Raw genomic sequence first — 9,282 nt, 5'->3', positions numbered from 1 at the left:
ACAGTCCTCGCCACTTTCTACAGGTGTGCTGTGGAGTCCGTCCTCACAGGGTGTATTACATCCTGGTGTGGCAGCTGCTCCATACGGGACAAGAAAGCCCTACAAAGGGTGGTCAAAACAGGTCAGGAAATCATCGGCACACAGCTAACAGCAGTCCAGGACACCTACACCATACGCTGCCTCAGAAAGACGATACGCATCATGAGAGATCATAGTCACCCCGCACGGGCAATTTTCTCTTACCTGCCATCTGCAAAATGGCTCAGGTCTATTCGAACCCGCACTGCTAGGTACAGGAACAGCTTTTACCCCAATGCTGTAAGATTATACAACACTCACCAATATGCCACCTTTTGTAACTAGAGCTGGACTGTTCCTTCCAAGCACATTGGTAAATTATACTGTCGCTTTAGGCATTCACATTCTCATTCTCACGAGTTCTCTGGTTGCCGAGTGGTATTATTATTACCGTTATTAGCATTACTTACTGTCATTGTCATTGTTTTGTGCAGTATTTGTATTATCTCTGTCTTGTCCATAGTCTGTGAAGAAGCATTCAAGAAGAATTTCATGATCTTTGTACACGGTACTTGTACCTATGAGAATAAACTTGAACATTTCAGTTGTACATATAATGCGTACCATAATTTTTTTTTTTTTTTAAACTTTAGTAAAGTTATCAATAATACACAACCAAACAACACATTAAAATCCACAATCCAACAAACCCAATACCATTTTCCTACAGTTGGTCAACAAAAGTTGCTAAGCAACCATTACATAAAACACATTATCAAGACAAAGTCTTTCCCATGACAATCCCTTCCTGACATCAAAAAATACAAACTGACCCATGTCTTCCCCACATCAACATACCCAGAAGGACTGTCCCCCAGTAGCAGCTCAGCTGAAGTAATCATCTTAATACATGCTTCCTTCAAAACACATAAAATACTTCTAAATTACAGCATAAAACTTGATCATACCCCTAAAACCAGACAAATAAATACAGAACAGACATACACATAAATGATCAATATAAAACTCAGTGCACAAAATCACATAGTAAAACAAAGCCATTAAAATGAGTAACACTTATACAAATAACCTATATAAATTAAAAATGTTAGTTAAAAGTGCACAAACCCAAACCACTAAAATCTGTGAATAAATACTGCACAACTAAAAAAAAAAAAAACCACAGAAACAGATATCAAAATTAAATATACAAAGGGGTAAGATACAAGAAAGTACAATATGTTTTAAAAGAATGCAGTTCCATAAAGCAAACGTCCATCCTCAGGGCTTCAAACACATTTATCCACGAGGTCTTTCTATCTGTCTTTTGCCTCGTGGTAGCCCCAGGAATTTCTACTCCATTTTCTTGTTTTTCTCTCACAAAATCTGAAGTGTCATGTTTGAAACAAGCAGGCTAGAGACAGGTAGGTAGTGGACCCAATCGCGGGTTGGTTTTAATCTTTCAGCAAGGTTCGTAGGACAGGACATAAACGAAGTCAGAGACCAGCGTAGCAAGGCACAAACATAACAATACAGGTAATCCGAGGTCAGTAGTCAGGGAGAACGGGCGAGAGTCAGAAACCAGGAACAACAAGGGAATAAGCAAGGCAAAGACGCTGAGACGCTGAGACGCTGAGACGCTGAGACGCTGAGACGCTGAGACGCTGAGACGCTGAGGTGTTTGCAAGAATCCACATCATGGTGTGGACTCAGAGCTCCTTATATTGCAGGGTTCTCAATTAATAGCAGGTGTTGCCGCTCTGCTCGTTTCTGGGGGCGTGACATAAAGTATTAGTCCTTGGTTTTTCATCTGTTATAGTGGAATGAACTCACTCTCTCCCGCAGTACTGCTGAATACCTTCAACATTCAAAAAAGATCTCAAAACACATCTCTTTCAAAACCATTTTTCTCCAGATCTCCTAATAGCTCCATAAATGTGTATAACATTGTCTGTCAAAACTAGCTTTGTGTTTCCTCTGAATTCTGTAAACAGCTATTCATATTACATGCACCAGTAAAAATCATGGGACTGGTCAACAGTGGGCTTCATGAATCACATAAGCACATCTGTAACTCTTCATCTATTGGTACAATGCACTGCTCTTTACTATAAGATACATTTTCTTTTACTGCATGCTGTATTTTATAAAATACATCATGCTGTCAAAGTAAAGCACTGGAAATTCTTCAATGATGGCTGCAGAAACATTTGTACATCTGCTGAAATTAATATTGGAAAAAAGTTTGTCAGATGACTTTTTAGGGTAATATTACATTGACACACGTCATATATTACACACTCGTCCTCATGCAAATCTGTTCTCCTTCCTCCCACTTCCCTATTTAAGAGCAGCTGTGAGACACTGACCCTCAGTCATCCTGAGGACTGGAGAGTTGAGGTGAACAGCTCCCACCAGCTCATCTCCATCACCAGCCATGTTCCCTGTAGCTCTGCTGCTGCTGATGGCAGCTGTTTCTTGTGAGTCTCTGCCTTTGTTACATGGAGGGTAAACAGACTCTTCAAGGCCATTTCAGATACTGCCTCACTTATGTTGAACCCACATTTCTCTCTCTGTAGGTGTTCAGTCTCAGGTTGTTCTCACGCAACCAGAATCAGAGATGGGATCTCCAGGAGGTTCCCTCACATTAAAATGTGCCTGCAGTGGATTCAGTGTTGGGGGCACTTCCATGTACTGGATCAGACAGGCTTCTGGAAAAGGACTTGAGTGGATCATCTACTACTACTCTGATTCAAGCAAGAGCACAGCGCAGTCTGTACAGGGCAGATTCCGGGCATCTAAAGACAGCTCTAATCTGTACCTGCACATGACCCAGCTGAAAACTGAAGACACTGCAGTTTATTACTGTGCGAGAGCCACAGTGAGTGGAGACACTGCAGGGCTGCACAATAACTGCTCCAGTACATCTCACGCTGAGGGTCACTGAAGTGTGTCTCTGCAGCACTGTCTTGTTCTTCTTGTCCACATGGAACTGTTCTAGAACTACTTGAAATGATGCCCAATTGTATGAGGGCTTAGAACAACTGCTGTTCAAACCATATGGTTTAATTAAAGATTAATGTTTCTGGGGTCAGTCTAATACAGAGCTGTTCGAAATTCCTTGTGAAATGGTTACTCAGACAACTGGTCTAACCGATTTTTCAAGAACAGATTAACTAAGGGTTTGTAGTCAGCAGAAAATCCAAGTTTTAACAAAGTGCTGAACATAATGGATGGAGACAAATGGGGGTTGTCTGAGCATATGAAAGGAACTGCTGGGCCTGACAGTTGAACTCACTGGTGTATTATTGTACAACAGATGCAGAATGACAAGAGTGTGTATTTGTGGTGAACAAGAACAGTGCAAACCAGTGGTTGTGTCACTGTTTCACAGAAAGGAAAACATTTCAAGTGCTAGATATACAGTAGAACACATCAGTAAACCCTGAAGATCTTATTCCCCTTCATAGATAAAGCATGGCTTAATTCCTGTTTGTCCCACTTTCAGAATCTCACAATAAACTTCCAGTAACCACATCTTATATTCCTCAATTCAAAGATTTTGTATAATTTCCTAGACATGTTGCATTGTTCATTTGTAACAGAAATCAGTCACAGGCCGAGTCTTCTGGATTTTGTTTTGAACATTCTGATGATGAGACACAGGGTGTACAAAAGCAGATAAGCACCATCCATCTTCAGTATTCAGGTTCAATTTAATAAAAATCTTATGAGCAAAGAGTAAATAAGTGAAGAAGAGTTAATATGTCACTAACTTCATTGCCATGTGAGGAAATACAATTTAATATGTATTTGGTGAGTGCAGTATATATTAGGAAATTACAACTATTCTTGTGGACTGCATTATGTGTGTTAATAGTGATTGTTTTCAACATATTCATTTTAAGTGTCATGTAAGATAAAGTACTTTTGTTGTTACAGTAATTTACTGCTATCCGTACACAAAACTGAACTGAAAGTTTATTATTCTAATTCTTTTCAAATATGTAATTTATTGTTGGCAATCATAATTGTTTTGTAACAGTTTTATGCATTCATAATTTCTCCCTTGCTACTGGCAAATGTCAAAATAATATTTTTGAAGAGTTTTAGTGAAGAAAATAACATGTAAGAGAGATAATCGACCCATTCCTTTGTCATGAGCACTTTCTTGAGCAGTTTCAGGCCATGTTCAACCACCCGTTGTCAGCGCTCGTGGCCAGCGACCACCTGATGGGGATCCAGCAGGGAGGTTGGACCGTGGCCGGCTACGCCCTGGAGTTCCGGATCCTGGCAGAAAAGAGCAGCTGGAACCAAACCGCTCTCTTGGCCTCTTTCCGCCGTAATGTCCGTCAGGTAGGCCAGCACCAGTCTTTCAAATGACTTCATGACCACAGACATTAAGGTGACAGAACTGTAGTCATTCAGTCCTGTGATTTTGGGTTTCTTTGGAATGGGGATGATGGTGGAGCGTTTGAAGCAGGAAGGGACTTCGCGCAGCCCCAGTGATCTGTTGAAGATCTGTGTGAAGATAGGGGCCAGCTGGTCAGCACAGGATTTTTGGCAGGCTGGTGAAACACCATCTGGGCCTGGTGCTTTCTTTGTCTTCCGCTTCTGGAAGACCCGACGCACCTCCTCTTCACAGACCCAAAGTGTAGGAGGGGGGAAGAATGGAGTTGCTGGAGGTGTTAATCAATGCATGGAGAGAAGGTCAGAATGGGTGTGGGGTGTGAGACAGGGTTTCTCAAACCTGAAATAAAACCCATTCAAATTGTCGGCAAGTTGTTGAGTTGACACGGTGCTGGGGGATGATGTCTTGTAAGTGGTGATGTCTTTCAGGCCTTTCCACACTGATGCAGGGTTGTTGGCTGAAAACTGTTTTTTCAGCTTTTCAGAGTAGTTACTCTTAGTTATTCTGATCTCCTTTTCCATTGTGTTTTTGGCCTGTTTATACAAGACTCTGTCCCCGTTCCTGTAGGCATCTTCTTTGACCTGACGAAGCTGTCTGAGTTTTGCAGTGAACTACGGTTTGTCATTGTTGTATGTTAAATGAGTCCTGGTAGGGATGCACATAGACTGACAGAAACTGATATATGATGTTACAGAGTCTGTGAGCTCATCCAGATCGCTAGCAGCAGCCTCAAAAATACTCCAATCAGTGTACTCGAAGCAGGCTTGTAAGTCCCGCTCTGCTTCGTTAGTCTTCGTTGTTCTTGATGTATAATAGTTTGTATTGATATGGAAAGAATTGTGGGTTTTGTAAGCTGTTGATGTGTTGTTTATTTTATAACTCTTGTATTGTTCGCACCCAAATAACAGGAAAAAGAACCTAAGTGTTAATTCAGGGTGAGTTAATCAGTGCAAATAGGAAATGGGCTGAATTTTCCAGGGGTGAAGGGAATTCCAGGGAAAAAGGGAAAAAAAAAGAAAAGAGAGGAGGCGGGAGACGGAGTGAGGAAGACTAAGTGGCACAAAGCACTATGTGTGAAAAGTTTGATAATTGGTTATCATGGTTTATTGAGTGGGACGCGGTGGCGTAGTGGGTTAGGCCACAGTCTTGCTCTCCGGTGGGTCTGGGATTCAAGTCCTGCTTGGGGTGCCTTGCGATGGACTGGCGTCCCATCCTGGGTGTGTCCCCTCCCCCTCTGGCCTTACGCCCTGTGTTGCCAGGTAGGCTCCGGTTCCCCGTGACCCCGTATGGGACAAGCGGTTTTGAAAATGTATGTATGTATGTATGGTTTATTGAGTTAATAGAATGCGGTGTTATATTAAATTTAAAGGTAACTCCAGGATAGAAAACAAATCGGGTTTGGTTGTTTAACTGTGGTTACCTCGTTGCAGCATTAAGTATCTGGAACTTGGGACACCAGGAAAGGACCCCCGCCGGGTCAAGCTGCACGTGGACAGAGTACCAGCCTGCGATTTGCAACCGCACTGCCCTCGTTAGAGAGAGAGAATTGGAGGAGCAGTGAAACTTTTTTTTCTTCGAGATGAACAGTTCAGCACCGACAAGCATGCCAACGACGTCTGAGGTAGTTACCGGGGGGAGAAAAAACCGGGTACTAAGTTGTGTGTTTTCTTTGTCCTTAAAAATGTCGTTCTGAGTTATCTGGATCTGTATTACATATTTCTGGTATTTTTTTATACTGCATTCTGATAGCGTATTTTTTCTTATTCATGTGTTTGTACTGTGGTGTTTTTTGGGGAACAGAAGGGCTATGCAAGGGGTGTTGCATGGGTTCAAGCTCACAAAAACGGTAGCAATACAATACTCTAACTGGGCCTTAGTTTCTGCACCCTAGTAGTCAGAGTCGGTGTCTTTCAGTCCACATTAACTGCAAAATAATTCTTGAGCCTTTCCAAATAGGCATCAAATTGCTCCTCACTTTTGTCAAAGTGGAAATCCTCTGGTTTACCGAAAGCCATTTTTCACCAGCTCTGTTCACTGTCACTCTTGAGCGCTCTCTACTCTTTCACCGAACAGAAAACCATCCAAGGTGATCTCCATTTCCTCCACACAGCCAAGGTCATAATCTTGAGTCGTAAGGAACAGACGTCTTGCTCTTTGCCAGTGTTGCCTGACACATGACTCCAAATTTTTTCTCTTCCCATCATTACATTTTCTTCATTTGTAGCCTTCGGGAAAAAAAGGCATGTCTTTAGTTTTGAAGAAAAAATACAGCTTAATTTTACGATAATGACAGTTTGTGTTATTTCATTAATGTTCCGCTCAACCCTTTTCAAAGAAAACATTTCACATGTCTTTGTCACTGATATTTCTGAATATCGCTCACATGCTGCACATACGAGAATACTGCGATTATGACTGTTAGCCTGGTTGCAGGAGCTCCTGATCCTCCCCCGTCTTGCTAATAGTGATATTTTCAGTTTTTGACTCAGCCCTTGTATTTCACATATCTCCTCTGGGATTTCAGGCACAGCTGCGCTACTCTATGTAAAAACAGAAAGAGTGTGTGGTTGACGTGGCTGCTCTCTCTTCACTGTGGGTGCAGGTGGAGAGGAGGGTCATTTTGCATACCACACTTCATCTATGACCTTGATATTTGATGCACATCTCAGCTGCATACAAATGTTACAGAGAAAAATCTGAATTTAATTAACTGAATAAAGGTTTTGCCTGTACCAGTTAATTAACTTGCTTATCTTAATGGCATTTGGACTGTGGTGTGTTTGTGTATTTTAGTGATTTAGGTATTTTTTGGATACCCTTAGTTATTTCTTGGTTTGGATTATAAAAATCTTAAGAGACCAGCAATTAAAATTTTCAATATAAAGTTCATGCTGGTTTAGTTTTATTTTCAAATGTTTCATTTATTGTTGGTTGCCATAATAATTTGTTCTGTCAGATCATTCTGCTTCACTTCACTTGAATAATTTTACCTTTGCTCATGGCCAAATGTTTGAACACTGATGTATGCAATACACTTAGTCAATGAATCAAGCAATGAATCCATCTCCCCATCCGTTCATTCATTCTATGGCCAGCTTATCCAGTAGAAGAAAGGTTAATACCTTTTGAAGAGAATGAAAAAATAATGAAAACTTTGTTGAAATCTATGAACACATAAAACACTGACGGTCCACAACATTGATCACCAACAAGAAAGCATTAAAACAACTTAAGTAATGAAAAATTAACCTTATATTTATTTATGTGATGCCTTTGTCCAAGGCTATGTACTGTATAATGTTTAGTCTGTCTATTAAAGTACTTGTAATTTTTTACATTTATTCATTTAGCAGACGCTTTTCTTCAACGCGACGTACATCTCAGCAAAAATACAATTTGTGCATTACATTAAGAGAAAGAAACATGGCTGCAGACATATGATTCTTAAGTAAATCTAGTTTGTTACTTTCCACCTGATGCACCGATGTTCATCGCTTGAGTAGGTGCATAAAACGCAGAATAGCTGCATCCTGAAAAGCAGGATTTTACCTTTGATACAAGTGGGTATTTTTTCTGGAACAATTCAGGGTAAGTACCTAGCTCAAGGGTTCCACACTGGGTCTTTCTGAATGTAAGGCAATGATGCTAACCACTATGTTACCTGCTGACCTGTCTGATATTTACAATATCAAATTTAAGTTAATGACCTGTATTAAAATGTTCATATTATCCCTCTTGTTTAAAGCAATACTACACTGTAAAATGGACACATGCAGCAAATATCCATAACTGCCTTCTACAGGCTTGTTCAGCATCATTGCTATTGATTGTAATTCAGATAATTTATGAAACCGAGAGAGCATATGACATGTTCAATACCACTGCTAATCAACAAAGAATACATTATTTTCTTTTAAAAACAATGTCTATGCCCATGACACAGTGGGTTAGACCGGGTCCTGCTCTCTGGTGGGTCTGGGGTTCAATTCCCACTTGGGGTGCCTTGTGATGGACTGGTGTCCTGTCCTGGGTGTGTCCCCTCCTCCTCCAGCCTTACGCCCAGGGTTGCCAGATTAGGCTCCAGCTCCCTGCAACCCCATATGGGACAAGCGGTTCAGAAAGTGTGTGTGTCTGTGTGTCTATGCCCATAAGTAAACTGCCATGCCCATGTCATCAGCATAATCGGATACAGCTGGGGCTCGACAGCTTAAAAGGGAGAAGCGAATGATGAGGGTTGTGGAACCTTGTTTGCCGATCACTCACTTGCTCTGAGTCAGCCTACCTGCTCCTTGCTCCTCTTCCCTTTGCCTGTCTCTTGAGACCGCTCCTGCCCTGAAACCTGATCCCCTCACTTGTGTTCTGACCCACTGCCTGTTCTTCTGACACTGGATTTCCTGGTTTAGCTCGTTTGCAGTCCGAAGACCCATGCTTGTACCTGACTTTGATTCCTGTCTAGCGTCTGAGTAAACCCCTGTGCACTCTACACTTGAGTCCGCCCCTTCCTTCCAGGACGAAAACCATGACAGAAGGTTCCGCCTACAGAACGGACTCAGCAGAGCTTGACCGCATCAAGAGGGCGCTCACTAACCAGGGAACACGTACGGGTTCGATGGAACAAACGCTGAATAATCTTGCTGAAGCTTTCCAGTCCCTGGTGGAAATGATGAAAGAGCAAGGTCTGCTCACGTCGGCGGCCTCCGCCTCTGCACCCGTTTCCAGGCCAGAAACGCTGCCTCTGCCTTCGCCTCCTAATAACCCCTGTCTTCTACCGCCAGCTCGTTTTGAAGGTGACTCCGCTCGCTGCGCCGGCTTTTTGATGCAATGTGGGTTGGTTTTTTTGAACCTGCCACAAG

The sequence above is a fragment of the Scleropages formosus genome, chromosome 3 (assembly GCF_900964775.1).
Source record: "Scleropages formosus chromosome 3, fSclFor1.1, whole genome shotgun sequence".
Lineage (NCBI taxonomy): Eukaryota > Metazoa > Chordata > Actinopteri > Osteoglossiformes > Osteoglossidae > Scleropages > Scleropages formosus.
Note: the sequence above shows the minus strand (reverse complement) of the source record.